Source organism: Rhinatrema bivittatum, chromosome 6, assembly GCF_901001135.1.
Source record: "Rhinatrema bivittatum chromosome 6, aRhiBiv1.1, whole genome shotgun sequence".
Taxonomy (NCBI): domain Eukaryota; kingdom Metazoa; phylum Chordata; class Amphibia; order Gymnophiona; family Rhinatrematidae; genus Rhinatrema; species Rhinatrema bivittatum.
The window spans coordinates 242,097,943-242,107,487 of NC_042620.1; the positions used below are offsets into that span (position 1 = coordinate 242,097,943).

Genomic DNA, 9,545 nt, shown 5'->3' on the forward strand with positions numbered 1-9,545 from the left:
TGGGAATTTAGGCTCTAATCCTACAATGTCCAATCATTCATTACTTATTGCTCGCTCCATTAACATTATCTCTGGTACTGATGTAGTTATCAGATTATTGGTTTTTACGTTACATCGTATGCTTTTCTGAAGAGCCATGTCTTCAGTTCATGCTTGAAGTTCTTTCTATCTGTTTGACAAATTGACTCTGGAAGGGAGTTCCACAGCTTGGGGCCTGCTGTGGAAAACATTCAGTCTTATTTGTGTTAGGTGTGTGTTCAGAGTTGAAGATGCCATAACCAGTCCTTTATTTTGTGATCTTAGGTCTCTCTGTGGTCTATAGTTTTGAATTGTCACTCCTAAATATTATAAATAAAACTTTTATGGTGAATTCTGGATTGTATAGGAAACAAGTGCAGTCAGCGAGGGGGTGATGTGTTCAGATTTCCTTGTTAGTCTTGCAGAGGCATTTTGAAGTAGCTGTAGCAATTTTAGTAGACTCTATGGTAGGCCTAGTAGAAGAGAGAAGATGGTTAAATTTATTTGGAGGGTTGAAGAATAATTAACAAGCATTAGCATGGATTCAGGAGCAACAGCTCCAGTAGATGTTTTTTTTTCAATAATCTTGACCTTCAAAATTAGAATTATTGTGATCTTCCTGATACTGTGAAGAGACCACCCCATCAAGGCTGATGTTCAATTTCTGGAAAGTGGTGTTAAGTGATTAGCATTTGTAAGTGGATAAGGAACTGGCTTAAAGAAGGTATCAACAAGTCATTAACACATTTTAATCAGAACAAAGTGCCACTCCTGGGGGGTGTTCTGTGCTAGGCCTGTTTAATATTTTTGTCAAGCTGCAGTATTGTAACTTGCAAACAATGCACCGAAGGTTGTCACACTAATTACCCTGCAGGTCTCATTGATAAAACGAGCACAGAAATGGCAGATGATAATCCTGAGCCAGAAGAATTGCCAGGTATAATATCCTCGAAATGAATCAGGCTTGTTGACTCTGACAGAAGACCTGGGCATGTTCATTGATTTTCTAAGAAATGTGTTCACAAAGCCAAGCAGATGTCAGCATCCTTCCACTGCCATATCTAGAGGGCTCTGTTTAGCACAGCCATTTTCAAAAAGGCCATCCATATTTTAAGAAAATATTTTTAACAAAAGCCACTGAGCATGATAAAAGGGATCCAAAATCTTGAATATGTTGAGATTGTTCAAATTCAGCTGCCCTCCTTATAAATAGTTAAGTGGGAATTAGAATTAGCAATCCTCACTTAACCCTAAGCCATTTTGCAGGCAATCTTTTTAACAAATAGAACAAAAAGCATTCTCTGAGAAACTTGAATATGCAAACTAAAACACTCTATGCTCAGTATGTTAAAACGGGAACATTTATCATACCAAGGTCATAACTAACACTTCAAAAGAAGTGCTGGAGATAAAAGGACCATGGCACTTAAACTCTAAAGAGAACTCAATACTACGCAATACAAGAACAACTAGTAAAATACGACTTGTGATTCCATCTATCCCTCTCGCCAAACTCTCTTCCACCAGAAATAGAGCCATTTCCATCATCGGCCCAAAATTATGGAACTCACTACCTCAGCACCTCGCTGGTCAAGAAAACCCTAAATCTTTTAAAAAAGAATTAAAATCTTGGCTACTAAGCCAATCTCTTACTGACAACTCGGACTTTTGATCTCATAATCTATCAGTTTACTGATTGGACAATTTATCCTGCTTCTAACTACAGATATCTCCTATTATCTATGAACCCTGTTTTTCAGTATACCTAACTTTTAGTATATCTTGTTTTTGTTTAGACTAATTTTATATGTCAGTTTCTCAGTCTGTTTAATGTAATTTATCAAATTTCAATGTAACAGGTTGTTATAATGTAAACCGGAGTGAAGGCAACTCTGCTATACCTCGGTATATAAAAAATGCTAAATAAATAAACTCTTAATCTGGGGATTTCAGCCGACACCCGGACTTGGTGGCAGGAAAGATTTTTTTTTTTGTTTGCGATGCAGAATTGATTTCAGATGCATAATTACATAAAATACTGTGCATTAATCCATAGACTTTCCACGTAAAACTAGTTTTTAGGTAACTATTGGATTGATCTAATCTTCTTCTTTCAACATAGCCGAAGGTTTCCTCTATAGGGATAACAAACTAGCGTAGTTTTCAGGATACCCACAGTGAACATTCATCAGATACATTTGGGCTGAGAGAAGAGTTTGCATAGCTTTGTTTGTATCCCACAAGAACCAACCTGTGATGGAAAGATCACAACCAAATTGTGAACTTTGACAAATCAAATAAAATAACTGGAAGCACTGAAAGTTTTTTATAAAATTAACTGATCAGAGTTTATGGTTTATTACTGAGGAGTTACAGTACAGCTAATGCAGAGTTGTTTTTTCTGTGCTGGCCATGCTTTTTTTTATTTTTTATTTTGTATTTTAACTGCTTCACTGGCAGTGCTGAGTGTGGCCATGCGAAAGGCCCATCTCCACAATGACCAGGCTAGGCTTGTTGTAATGGGGGCAGGGGACCCCCAGGTAGTTGTGAACGAAGGCTCATGGCACCAGATTCCCAACTGTAGTTCTGATTGAGGTGGAAGTACAAAGAAGCAGGAGGAAACTGCCAGAACAAAACATACTTTAAATGAAAAGCAAGAAATAAAGCTAAAGCAAAAATAGACAAATATGACCGAAAAAAAAAAATGAAGTTCCTGGTTCTTAAAACATTTTGGCTAGCACCCACATTTTTCTAAATATTTTTCTATCTATCGTGGTGTAAGCTCTGGGTGATAAATGATACTCTGTATATATGAAGAAAGTCTTGATACTTAAGAGGGCACAGATAAAATTCTAGTAGCAGTAAAGGGGTGCATTTTCTGAACCCCAATCTTTGCACCAAACAAAAAGATCATAGCACAACGAGACATTGCATTTCATTCATTTTGAGGGCATGATGCACCAAAGTTTCTATGAATAGAAGACTTCAATCCAAATGTCGAGTCCTATACCTTTTTTTTTTTTTCTTTACAGCAGAGCTGACATACATAATTGGATAATAGTAATACATTCTTTTAACTACTTTCTTGTGCTAGAGGTGGAAGGTGAGCAGGGGACCCTAAAAACATGCAGTAGGTTGACTGCATGTTTTTAGGGTCCCCAATGCATATCTAGTGCACATGGGACATGCATGGCAGAAAAGAATGAATTGGCCAGTTAAGTGGACTTAACTTTTTCCTATGTGTATCTACAAGAGGCAGGCATCAGGCAGGGCAGTTTGAATCTGCCTTGTAAGAGCAAGGAATTTGAAGAGGTTCTCATTTCTTGAAAGCAAACAATAGTGCATGAACTGTGGTGAGAAATCAGATGTGAGAGATGTTTTGTTGACAGGTTAGCATCCTTTTTGATCAGTTTGACCCACTTAGCTGGCCTTGAGAATAAATCTTGTGCAGTGAAGGAGAGGGTGGTGATTGTATCCAGTGACCCTTCTTGCCCACTGCTTATGAGGGTGCATGCAGGCTCATTCCCATTACTTGCCAATGGCAAGTGTCAATTCTGTCACATTTTTGTATGTTGCAGGTTGTCTGGTCTTGCTCTTAAATTCATTTTGGGGGGTTTTTCTGCACAAAAAGTGAAACCAGCTGTTGGTTTCCTTGCTAAAAAAAAAAAAAAAAATTTTGCTTCTCCTTTTTTCAGGCAAAATGATCTGTATAGATTATATACATGGAAGTTTGCACTCATGATCGCCCATGGCCAAAAAAGGGGCGGGGTGAAAGTGTGCAGCCGGCCGCATCACAGCGTTGTGGTATTGCATGCTGTGGCTGCACTGAACACTCTCTCTCCCCCGTAGTGCCAGTAGAAAAGGTGTAGGTGTTTCCGGTACTACTGCCGGCCATTTAACATGCGAAACAATGCGATAATGCCCGTGATCTGAAAAATGACCCTGTAGTGGTTATTTGTACAGTAGAAACATAATTAAGTTGTTTTTTTTTGTTTTGTTTTTTAATAATTGCAGAAAAAACTCAGAAGAAATTTGCACAGATGCTGCTTTGGAGAACTTAACAGCCCAGGTTGCAGAGCTGAGCCTTGGAAAGCCTGTCTCTACTACAGCACACGATTATATGTCCAATTCCGTGCTTTAGGTTTGTGGCTTCAAAAACCACAGACTTTAGGCAAGCATGCTTAGCACAGTTACCATACATTTAAGAGAAACTTTTCTTTTTCTGTTTGCCATTCTTTTTCTAGCTTTTTAAGTTCATGTTAATGTCTAATATGCAAGAATTCATTTTTAATATTTAATTGATTTCTTTAATCAATTTCTGAATTTGTATTTATTAAATACTTACTCAGTATTACCTACTCAATGCCTTTTAAAGGAACATTTTAATAGACTAAATTGAGCCTTAAACACTTTACTTCTATGTTACCTCACATCCAGTGCTTAATTATATTTGCAAATTTTCTCCTGAAGAGTTGGTTAGTATATGGAGACTTTGTATGTGATCGTGTCATGAGTGAGATTCTGAAAGTAACATGAATTCTACCTGTCTGGATGTAATATCCCTTTTCTCAACAAACCAATCTGTTTTCCTACAGCTTGGCCTGAGCTGATAATTAGTCTATTTTGACATGCGTTGAAAAGGATACATTTTAATGATTTAAGGGGTTTTTTTTCCTTCTCGCAATCTTTTTTAAACTTTGTTTTTGTGAATTGCACGATTTAAACTGAAGCTGTAATATTGTAAGAGGTGAGAGGCCTGCAAGGTGTCTTCCTCCTCCCTCTTCTCTAAGTGCATCTATTAATATCCTGTTAAGTATGCCCCTGGAAAGGGATAAAGTATCCTTTAATGAAATGAGTTCTGTACTTGGACAGAAAAGAACCGACTCATCTTTTGCCTGGCCGATTAATAACCGGTGACATCTAGTGGAAATCTGCACATGTAAATCTAATGCAAATAAAATGATTTTATGTTTTATAGTTCATATTATTTGTCTTTCTGAATATTTTAAAGCAATATTTTGTTAGGTTTTTTTCCTTGCACTGTCAAATGGCTTTAGGTTTTTGTATTTTCCCCAGTAAGCAGGTTAGCATTAGAGGCAAAGTCAGTATAACATTGCAAAGGGGGAAGCATGAGTCTTCACAGCGGCTAACTGCAGATGTGCTTAAACAGTCATTGCCTTCCATGTTGTTTACCTGATCAACAGATTTTGTCTGAATACTTGAATACGTTAACAGTAACACAGGTATTAAAATAGAATTAAACAATCTTTCTTCCGTTTTTTTTTTTATTAATTGGTTGCATACATGAAAGCTTTTGGTAACAAAAGTTTCAAAAAAATGCATCTGATTTAATTTGCAGTAATCGGGGGCTGCAGCTTACCTACTGCACCAAAGTTTTAGGTTTTAGGAGCCCAGCTTCAGTCATTTGAACATGCTTCTGATAAAATGCATTTGCTGAGCTGTATTAGTGAATGACTTGTCCAAGGAGAGCCCTAAGGGTAAGAAATGATCTATATGACATGACATGCAGAACTTCAGCTCTATAATAGGTTAACCATTATTTCTAGTTGGCTTCATAGCCAGCATCCACTGTAGATTTTAGGATTCATGTTATGGCGGGAAGATCTTTATTCATTTATCCATCTCTGTGGTTTTGAGCTTTGTATCCTGAGGTGTTGCAGCTTTTAACAGCTTTTTGGTTCCTTTTGGTTCAGTTGATGTTGCAACGAAATCCTTTCGTGGCAGTGGTAAAGTACTTGAAATGGTTTCCTAATTGCTTGCCCCATCCCACCTTATATAGCTTATGAGACTGAAGTAAGCACTAACTTAGGGTTGCACTTTAACACTGAATTGAAATCAAACACTGTATTCCAAGTAGCGTAAGTGGAGGCCGTTACTTTTAGGAGGTTATACTTACATGTAACAAATGATTTTGCAGATTGTAGCATTTTTTTTAAGTGATTTGACTTCAAAAAGTGTGAGGACGGGGCTGTTTTTGTTATCTGGTCTCATTTTAAAAAAGATATAAAGAAGTCTCTTGTTTACATCAACAGTGGCAAAATCTTTTTGACTTGGACACTAGCTAAGTGTGACAGAAATGAGAGAGGTAGTTTCTTAGCACACATTGGGGAGGGACCAAAAGTTTTGAGTTAAGGGCCTCCTCATTGGATTGCATGTGAAGCTCTGTATTAGAATCAGAAGCAGATTATAAGATGCAACATATATACGTATTATCCTTAAGGCATTGCTTTAGGAGGAGTTCAAATCACTGAAGTAGGGCTCTGCAAGCAAAATTGTAATCTAAAATCATGTATCTAATGTACTGTATCTCAGTCATAGGTGAAATCTGGAATAACAAGTGCAAAAATTGAACAATTACCTATAGTGCTTTGTAAAAACTTTTTCCCAATAGGTTTCGTTGTTGTCATTTTGTAAGACAACCCTGCAGTCCACCAGTTTGTAACTTTTTTAATAAAATAAACATCTGTATTACTGAAGTGTGGATTTGTGTTATTTTTCAAGACTTAGTATTAAGCTAGACTGTGTGATGCTTCAGCATGGTAGCGGATGCAAAACCAGTTATTTTTGCAAGGGCAGATGTCTTTAAAGCAATCACATGAATGTATGCTTAGGGAGAATTGAAATAAGACAAGCTTCCCTTTTAATTGTACCATGCAACTTCATTGTTTCCTCCTTCCCAGTGTATGTGGGAGGAGACCAGCACTCTAAGATGTAGATTTTGCTGTGTTGCAGAATACTATTCTGCTTTCTTGTCTTAACCTTCTCATTTTTTGTCACAATCGGTGTATGTAATTTTGTGCAGCATGTTTTCAGTTTGGCACCAACTGATCCCTTGAAAATTCCTTTTATAAAAACGTCCTTTGCTATATTTGCAGATGTTCTTATCAGTAGAATGGTTCTGCAAAAAAAAAAAAAGTATGTTGGGAGTTTTATGCAGAACTCTTTTATAAGTGGGATGTTAACAGAAGTTCTTTTGAGTATAACTTGCTCCTCTTTCTTTAAGTATACCATTTCTTAGCGTTTAGACAGGTGGATCCAGAACAAGTGGGGTTTTTTTTTACCTCCACCAGCAGATGGAGACAGAGCAAAGCTGACATCATGATAGATAGAGAGAGAGAGAGATACACATACACATACACATACACACCCCTGCATGGACATCAGCCTGCCAGTATTCTGTCTCCAGCAGATGGTGGATGTAAATCTTACTGGGGATTGATTAAAGGTTTTAGAAGGGGGGTCACGTGGTGTGATCTGGTGAGGACGTGTTCTTGACCGGCTCCGGGTCTTTCGCTCCCCAATCCTGCCCAATCGTACTGATTATCAATGCAGAGCCCCATAATCAACTTTGGAAAGCCTAGTGCACATGAGCGTTGACACACATAGCTAGATCTCTGTCTGGAATGTTGGCAAGACCACCTAAAAAAAAGACACTGACAAACAGGCCTAGTTCACCCAAAATGGCTACTGGCACATGGAGGAATAGATGCAGAGTCATTAACAGCACTGACTCAAGTGGTAACTGTTGCAATTTCGGGCCAGTTATCTGAGGTTCAGATCACTCTGAGAAATGGGCCCTCAAATAGATCATTTAGAGGGCAGAGTATCAGTGGAAGGTGACGTGATGGAAAATACCCAAAACCTCTATCAGCTGAAAAAACAAGTGACAGTGCAAGCAGAAAAATTGACTATTTGGAAAATAGATCCAGCAGGAATAACTTACATTTTATAGACATTCTGGAGGAGGTAAGTGACTTGGACCTATGTAAAGTACTTTCAACATGGCTGCCGGAAGTACTGCAACAACCATTGTTAGCTTCAAACCTGGTCATAGAACGGGCGCAAGGACTGGGATCGTGAAAACCCTAGGAGAATCAGCCGAGAGTGGAGATAGCACGGTTCTTAAACTTTGAGCATCAACAACTGATATAGGCAGCATCAAGAGGAAAATTCTCTCTTACGAGAATTCTCAAATAAAGATCTTCCAGGACTTTTCTCTGCACCTTTCGGTAAAGCGTAAAGAATTTGCTCCCATATGTTCTATGCTAGTGAAGAAACAGATGAAGTTTTCATTACTTAGCCAGGAAAAGTTATGTGTGGCATGAAAATCAATCGCACATGTTTGAAACTTCAGCGGCTGCCTCACAATTCATGGTAACGTTGTTACTATTTGAATAGACAACGTTGTTAGTATTTGAATAGACTCTGCTAGAGCATAGGCTTAGACTGCATCAAATCTTAATCAAAGGCTTCAGCATTCTTGCCAACCCTAAAATACCAATTGAGGTTATTCTGAATCATGTGGTAAGGAAAGTTTGTTCATCTCAGATACCAGAGAATGCTGTTTATACCAGTTCATTTGCGGATGTGTTTTATGGTTACCAACCATGGTAAATTCTGGTTCTGCTGTCGTATAGTTTGGAAAAGAGAGAGCTCAGTTTTAATCTGTTTTTTTTGGGGGGGCGAAAGACCTGAACACATGATAGTGACGTGAGCTCTTCTATTGTAGAGCATTTGTTAACCTACTACAGGTTGGGATCTAGGCCTGGGGTTTAGGTGGGAGTGACGGGAAGATCAGTCACTCTGGGGATGTATCATGGAATATAATTTGTTGTCTAACCAGAATACTAATTGGCCATGAATTGACACACACGTGCAGTTGAAGATTCAAAAAAAGCAGGCGATATTTTGGGAAGGGTGGGGGGCAACACCCCTGATACTGTTGGTGGATATACACAGTAATTGTGCATTAACTATGGCTGATTCAGTGCGGTTGACCACTTGGAACATAAATGGTATGGGTTCACCGATAAAGCAACAAAAGGTGTTTGCTCATTTGCAACGTTTAAAAAGCGATGTTTCTTCCTACAAGCAACCCTTATGTTTGATGTAGAGCACAATAAATTTTGTAGGGGATGTTTTTCTCAGGTATCTTTCTCTTCAGGCACTACAAAGAATAAAGGAGTGGTAATTCTGATAAAAGTTGCAATTACCTTTTAACATGATCAAAGAATGGAAAGATAATACAGGGAGAATAATAATGGTAAAAGGTCTGTTATCAGGAAATCATAGTTATATCTGCTTATGCCCCAAACCAGTATGAGTACTCCTTTTCTGTTATTGTGCAGGGTTGGTCCTCTCTGGGTGGAGGTATAGTCTGCATTGGTGGTGACTTTAATTGTGTAGCTGACCCTGAATTAGACTGCCACTCTATTAGGAATATTTCTAAGATTGGGGGGGGGGGGGGGGGAGGAGAAACAAAGGCAACCCATTTTTATGTAAATATCTAGAGGTGGTGGATGAGTGGAAGGCACTACATCCAGGAGAGCAGGATTAACACCCATTATGCTAAAGCTTACCCCCACAAAATCCAGAATCGATTACTTACTGGTATCCAAATCTCATTTTACAAACAAGTTCAGTTAACCATAGGGTAGCTTCTCCTTTCTGACCATTGTCCAGTATTGGGTAAAGATGAATTTATCGATAGGTATCCCTGGGGTTTT

At 38.3% G+C, this 9,545-nt stretch overlaps 1 protein-coding gene across 2 annotated transcripts in view; it reads left to right on the forward strand.

Annotated features, from left to right (window-relative positions):
* RAP2C (RAP2C, member of RAS oncogene family) overlaps window positions 1-6,510 on the forward strand; it is a 33,911-nt gene extending 27,401 nt beyond the window's left edge. For both annotated transcript variants that reach the window (XM_029606684.1, XM_029606685.1), the window contains exon 4: window positions 4,033-6,510. The gene's annotated coding sequence lies outside the window, so the exon portion shown is untranslated. The remainder of the gene's footprint in view (window positions 1-4,032) is intronic.
* The last annotated feature ends 3,035 nt before the right edge of the window (window positions 6,511-9,545 follow it).